Consider the following 7768-nt stretch of genomic DNA (forward strand, 5'->3'; position numbering starts at 1 on the left):
CAACTTGTCAATAAATAGGAAACGCCAGTTCCATTGTAGGAGGAAAGCTCCTACCCCTGGGAAACATGGCTGGAGGGTGACCAGATGCCCCAGAGCATCGTAGAGATCTCAGAAAAACATGGGACACTGTGTTTTATATAGATGTGGGATAGATGGTTATGGGTTGTTCGTTTGGTTGGTTGGTTTTTGAGACAGGGTGTCTCTGTGTAGTCCTGGCCTTCCTGAAACTCGCTCTGTAGACCAGGCTGGCCTGGGACTCAGAAATCTGCTAGCCTCTGCCTCCTGAATGCTGGGATTAAAGGCGTGCATCAGCACTGCCTGGCTAGATGTGGCTTTTAAATTATGAACTCAAATAATATAAGATTGTAAGAGAAGTTCATGAGGGGAAGATGGAGCCAAGAAATCGACTTCTCTAGTGTGGATCCAAAAAGTGATGTCAAGGGAAAAGAGACATGGAAGTTGAACATATAGATTCTACTATCCATGCACTATGAGCTGGGGTCAGGGCACCAGCCACACACGAACACACAACCACACACTGACACACAGCAATATATACCACATGTCACACATACATAGACACACACATACTACATATAAACAATATATGTAACAGATACAAATGCATGACAATACTCTTAAACTACATACAAATCACAGACATACATGCAAAATACAGATACATACATACATGTAGACACGAATACCTATCTACCACAATACAAAACACGTGGTTGTACTCACTGCACACAAACCACACTCACCACTTGGATATACACATAAACTAGATGTACAAAAATAAAAATACATGTCATATATATACACAGGCACACACAGAAAAGTGCTGGGGCACTGCCTACCAAGCCTGAAGAACGGCTTTCAATCCCTAGGATCCAATGACAGAAGGAGAGAGCCAACTCAGTTGGCCTCTGACTTCTACAGGCTTGGCATGGCACACATGTTACCCCTACCCACCCAAATATAGATAAGTAAGATGTAAAATAAAGGACTTGGTGGCTAAGAGCACCGACTGCTCTTCCAAAGGTTCTGAGTTCAATTCCCAGCAACCACATGGTGGCTCACAACCATCTGTAATGGGGTCTGATGCCCTCTTCTGGTGTGTCTGAAGACAGCTACAGTGTGCTCACATACATAAAATAAATATTTTTTTTTTTTTTAAAAAAAAAGATGTAAAATAAAACAGGAAAAATGTACACTCTTTTTGCTTTTTTGGGTTATGTTTTGTGTTTTCTGCTTGGCTCTGAGACAAAGTCTCAGTGTAGCCGAGGCTAGGCTCTGATTTAGCTGGTGATATCTCTGAATTTGTAATCCTCCTATCTCTACTTTTCCTCTCAAGTACTCTAGGATAAAAGCAAACCTGAAAACATAAAAGGGGTACACTGTGCGCCTCCAGAAGGCAATGCTCAGCTCCTAACCATCAGCACTTGGGCTTCTGGCCTTATTTGGAAACAGCTTTTGCTGATGTGGTCAAACTAAGATATGGCAGCAGAGTTAAGGTGGGTCCTGAGACCAGCACTTGGCGTCCTTATAAGGAGAAGGGGACTGGGACACAGAGACAGAAGAACAGGAGAGAATGCCTTGTGACCAGAGATGCAGACCCTCCTCCGCTAAGGAATGCTAAGGCTGCTGGCCGGCTCCAGGGCTCTACCACTCCCTTGATTGACTTCTGGCCTCTGGATCTTATAGGGTGGCTGTATAGTGCCGGAGTTGCTAGGAAGTCAATCTAGGAGGGATGAGGGAGGTGTTGAGGCGGAGGGTTGTCTAAAATCAGACTGATTTTACACTCTGTGAAACCAGAGCGTAAAGAATGGGGTGAAATTTCAAATCTAGCCTAAGTCAGGATCTTTTAAGCCTGAGTGTGGAACTAAAGGAACAAACTCACAGGGGACCAGGAAGTATGCCCTCACAACTTGTTCTGAAAAAGAGAAAGGAAGAAAAACAAAGAGAATTTAATGCTGTAGCAACGGGATTAGAGAAGCCAGTGCGGAGTCCATGTCCTTGATGAGAAATGACAAGCGCAGTTAGCAGAGACCTCAGTCCCAGCTAGAAAGGGTTCATGGGCCGGGCAGTGGTGGCACCGGCTTTAATCCCAGCACTTGGGAGGCAAATGCAGGTGGATTTCTGAGTTCGAGGCCAGCCTGTTCTACAGAGTTAATTCCAGGACAGCCAGAGTTACACAGAGAAACCCTGTCTCGAAAAACCAGAAAAGAAAAAAAAGAAAGGGTTCACAGTACTGAAGGAATAGAGGCATTACTGGAGACAGGATCTGGCTGCCCTTGAACTTGAAATCCTTCTGCCTCTGCCTCTGCCTCAGCCTCCAGAGTCCTGGGAATATAGGTGTGCACCACCAGGCTCAGCAAGGTATTTTAAAACTAGGAGGGAAATTAAAAAACAAACAAACAAAAAGCAACAACAACAACAACAACAACAACAAAAAAAAAAACTAGGAGGAAAAACCCCTGGACAAAGATGACCCAGCTTGTGAGACGGACAAACAGGAAGCATAGGTCAGAACTCTCATGGGTCTGGAGGATGTAAAAGTCACACAGCCATATCTCTGCTTCTGGCAACCTAAATAAAAGACTCCAGAATTTCTGGTACAATTATACCGGGAGAATAAAAGGTAGGCTCGAAGATGAGCAAGTATAGTTAGTAGACTTAAATTTTCAGTTCTTAGAGTGTACTCTAAGTCAGATGACTTTGATCTATCTCTTTGGGGGTAGGGAGTAGAAAATAATTATGCAAGAGGCTGGGAATGCGTGTGGGTCGGTAGAGTGCTTGCCTAGTATGCATGAAGACCGGCTCCACCTCAGTGCCACATAAACTGGGTGTGGTGGCGCATACCTGGCATCCCAGCCCCCAGGAGGTTGAAGTAGAAAAGCCAGGCATCCAAGGTCATCCTCAGCTACATAGCAAATTCCAGACTAGTCTGAGCTACATGAAGCCTTGTCTCAAAAAAGTAGGGGTGGGTGGTGGAGGGCTGGGAGGAAGCTTGGTTGGTAAAGTGCTTACTTTGCAAATCCAAGGACTTGAGTCTAATCACCAGAATATGTGTAAGAGGGGAGTCAGAGGTTAGGGGGACCCCAGGGCTCAAAGGCCAGCCAGTGTACCTGTATGGCAAGTTCCAAGCCAATGAGATACCCTATCTCCAATATATATAGCATATATATTGGACACACACACACACACACACACACACATGTTTGAGAAACAGTACTAGAGGTTGTTGTCTTACTTAGGTTTTCCATTGCTAAGAAGAGACACTATGACCATGGAAACTCTTATAAAGGCAAACATTTCACTGGGACTGGTTTACAGTTTCAGATGTTCAGTCCATTATCATCATGGCAGGAAGCATGGCAGCATCCAGGCAGGCATGGTGCTAGAGGAGCCAAGAGTTCTACATCTTGATCTGCAGGCAGCAGGAGAATGTATACTACACTCAGCGTAGTTTGAACAAAGGAGACCTCAAAGCTGGCTTCCACAGTGACACACTTCCTCTACCAAGGCCGCATCTCCTAAGAGTGCCATTCTCTATGAGCTAAGCACTCAAACATGTGGGTCTTCGGTTTTCAGACTTGCCCCAGGGGTATGAGAATGCCACTCAGAGCCACGAAACACAGGGGCACTAGTCTTACGTTCCTTCCTTGCTGTTGGGGTGCTGAACTCCTGGGATACCCCCACACCACTCAGGGGAGGCAAAACAGTCTCAGAGAGGGGCCCCGTCCATGTTTCTCTGGGTGAGAAACAGCGGGGACGATCCTGGAGGCTGTGGCCTCTGTATGACGAAGGCCTCTGCTGTGATGGTCTTTGATGAAGGAGACAGTCCTTGCTTGTCCAAACTGCTTTATTCATGGTAGACGTGGATACATATGACTTACTCAGGGTGAGCCAGAGGTTAACTACCTTTGGCAGGAAGGTAGCTCATTAACATGGAGAACTCTGGGCTCAATGCTACACGAGTGGTTGTGTAGTCCTTAGTGGGGTGCCGTGGTCACGTGCTCCAGGACCGGAATCTGATAGGGAGCTAGTTTGAACTTCTGTTGTTCTCTCTCTCTCTCTCTCTCTCTCTCTCTCTCTCTCTCTCTCTCTCTCTCTCTCTCTTTTGGTTTTTCAAGACAGGGTTTCTCTGTGTAGCCTTGGCTGTCCTGGAACACACTCTGGCCAGGCTGACCTCGAACTCAGAAATCTGCCTGCCTCTGCCTCCCAAGCGCTGGGATTAAAGGTGTGTGTGTGCGCCCCACTGCCCGGCTTCTCCTGCTGTTCTCAAAAATGAGTTTTATCATGAGTTTTATTGGGGTTCTGAAAGTTGCTATTGCCTTACCAGTTCTTCTGTCTGGTGGCACAGTCCATTGGCCCACACAAACACATAGCTCTGGGGGAGGGGGGCAGGTTTCTATTCAAACCACCAGAGCTGTCCTCTGATACCCTTACACACATGTACCTGCATATGCTCACACACACACACACACACACACACACACACATGTTCATGTGCACATGCACATATATGCTCACAGACAGACAGACACAGAGAGAGAGACAGAGAGAGCAAGAGGTGGGGGAGGGGATGCACAGGCGCCTGCACCTGCCTACAAACACATACTGAAAGAAAACAAAAAGAAAAGAGAGAAAAAATTATTAACCTGGATACTAGGAACAGTCGAAGTTTGCACAGGTGTGCTAAACGACGGAGAGCTAACACTAGAAAGTCAAAGGCACTGAGTTCCAGGCACTTCAGAGAACAAACATAATCCACCCAGTGGAGTCCAGTGAAGGTAAGTCTAAGAACCAAACCAAACCAAACCAAGACAAAAAAGTGTAATTCTTGGTGACCAGGTTTCCCACAGAGCAAGACTGATGTTTGAGGTAAAATTTTCAACGCTGGCAGATAGCTTTTCACTATCAAACCAGTTTTTCTGAGTTATCAAACCAGAACAGGAAGCAGGAAGGAACCAGGGGAAACTACTTCCCTTTCTTCCCCAATGGAAAGTCTGTTGACCTATGAGTGCTTGGTGGAGCAGTGTAGGGTGGAGTGATGTGGGTTTAGACCCTGAGGGTGATGTGGGCTTAGACCCTGAGGGGGATGCTGTACAGAACTGAAAACAGGGAGCGGCTCATTTTCATTGACAGCATTGAAGAATTATTAGCATGTTTGAACGTAGACAAAAATTCCAGTTAAAATGCACAAGTGTGGGAGGTGGAGAGATGGCTCAGCGGTTAAGAGCACTGACTGTTCTTCTGAAGGTCCTGAGTTCAAATCAGCAACCACATGGTGGCTCACAACTACTCTCTTATGGAGTGTCTGAAGACAGCTACAGTGTACTTAACATATAATAAATAAAATAAATCTTTAAAAAAAATGCCTAAGTGCATTCTGCTCAGTCATGAGTATCTTAGGGTTTTAGTCTGTGAACAGACGCCATGATCAAGGCAAGTCTTATAAAAGACAACATTTAATTGGGGCTGGCTTACAGGTTCAGAGGTTCGGTCCATTATCATCAAGGCAGGGACATGGAGGCATCCAGACAGGCATGGTGTAGGAGGAGCTGAGAGTCCTACATCTTCATCTGAAGTCGCTAGGAGAATACTGGCTTCCCGGCAGTTAGGATGAGGGTCTTAAAGCCCTCCCCCACAGTGACACACCTACTCCAACAAGGCCATACCTCCTAATAGTGCTACTCTCTAGGCCAAGCATATTTAAACCACCATGAGGATCAGCTTCAGATTTCAGCACCCATGTCAGGCAACTTACAAACACCTAGGATCCAGCTCAAAGGATTTAACACCCTCTTCTGGTTTCCACAGGCATCCACACACATCTGCGCACATACACTCTTCTAGACACATAAAGAAAATAAAAATCTTGAACAATAAATGCACAGGTGCATGAGAGTAGCGTTTACTATATCGGATGGTCTATACCTGTGATAAAGTAACTAGCATTTTGATGAACAGAAGCTGGGCCTGTGGGTATCTTGAGTCCCGTGCCAGAAGGAGCTTTTCAGGAAATGCTGGTCCAATCACTAATCCAATTTGAGGAGGAAAAAAAAAATCAAAGAAAGCAAAAATCTTTCTACCACTCAGAAAAGTAGATTTTCAAAAGTGGATGGGTTCGGAGTTGGAGAGATGTCTCAGCGGTTAAGAGCACTGACTATTCTTCCAGAGGTCCTGAGTTCGATTCCCAGCAACCACATGGCGGCTCACAGCCATCTCCAATAGGATCTAATGCCCTCTTCTGGCATGCAGGTGTACATGCAGATAGAGCACTCTCAAACAAAATAAATAAATCTTTTTTTAAAAGTGAATGGATTCTTGGACATGTAATATATGTCTTTAAAAAAAAAAGATTTATTTATTTATTATATGAAAGTACACTGTAGCTGCCTTCAGACATACCAGATCTCATTATGGATGGTTGTGAGCCACCATGTGGTTGCTGGGATTTGAACTCAGGACCTTTGGAAGAGCAGTCAGTTCTCTTAACCGCTGAACCATCTCTCCAGCCCGTAATATATGTCTTTGGCAAACATTCCATGAAAATAAAATGAAGTCAACAATTAAAATAAAAACAAACAACACAGAAACTTAGGGGAAAAGCCCGAGAGCAGACCTGTGATGTTGGGGATACAGAAACTCTGTTCAAATAAAAGGCTCCAGGACACATTGGTCCATAACTAAGTGCAAGCTCTGAATGAGAACAGAAACATAGAGGTAACATCGTGGGTCCTGGTTACTTTTGTTTTTTGGTTTTTGTTTTTGTTTTGTTTTTTGACCGACTCTTGATTTTTATTACTTAAAAAAGTTGCATATTTATTTTGCTTTCTGACTCTGTGCTTGTGCCTTCAACACTTTCACAATGATTTTCTGCTCCTCAATAAGGAAAGCCCTCTTGATCCTGTCACAAACACACTTGGCACACATGGAGCCACCCTAGGCCCTGCTGACGCGTTTCTTTGTCTTAGACAATCTCCTAAGGACTTTGAGTCTCACAGCACGAACCCCTCGCAGTCTGCCTGGGCACTCACCACATGCGGATTTAGGTGCTTTCCCAACCTTCTTGGTATAAAGGTAAACAATCTCGTTGCCAAGGGTTCGAGACAGCCTAGTTTTGTTAGAAGCTGTGTTGTAGGAAAGCCTACGATGGTATGTCCAATGCTGGCCCATCCTGAGTGCCTCCAAGCACCGTCCCCAGAGAGGAAAAGGAAGGGGCGGGAGAGTTCAGATCCTGGTTACTTAAGCTCTGCTTGAACCCACAGGGGATGGCAGCTCAGACCTCGCTGTGTTCCCGTGGTCTTGGCCTCCACGTATAGCCACCAAGTATGAGTGCCTCTCCATCCACATTGGCCAGGCTGGTTAGTGTCCAGAGTGGCAGGGCCACCAGACCCATGGACAGATGCCAAGTGACAAACCCACTATGGAAGGAGGTGACTCCTTCCGAGAGAAAGGCTCTGGCGAGGCTACGCCATGGCAGTGTTTCTAGACCTGGTTTCCACAGTCATTGGTGAAGTTACGTTGGCACCTAAGCCAGCCTTTCCGACCAATAATGAGATGCTGTCAGTAACTGTGCCCACGGGCACTCCATCATGGGCAAGCAGGTCGATGACCTCCTCTTAGAGAAGTTTGCAAGCTGGGCACAGATCTTCATGGCTTTGGGGTTTCCCGGAAGTTTTGGTGGGGAACTGGTTCTGGGACCCCCTCCTTGCTAGTGGGACATCTTGCAAGGAGTCTGAGATTCCTCCATTCT

General features: G+C 45.8%; 1 pseudogene; it reads right to left on the reverse strand.

Moving 5' to 3' along the window:
• Nucleotides 1-6834: 6834 nt before the first annotated feature.
• LOC116089311 lies at nucleotides 6835-7188 on the reverse strand (annotated as a pseudogene).
• Nucleotides 7189-7768: the final 580 nt, after the last annotated feature.

Source organism: Mastomys coucha, unplaced genomic scaffold (genome assembly GCF_008632895.1).
Source record: "Mastomys coucha isolate ucsf_1 unplaced genomic scaffold, UCSF_Mcou_1 pScaffold14, whole genome shotgun sequence".
Taxonomy (NCBI): domain Eukaryota; kingdom Metazoa; phylum Chordata; class Mammalia; order Rodentia; family Muridae; genus Mastomys; species Mastomys coucha.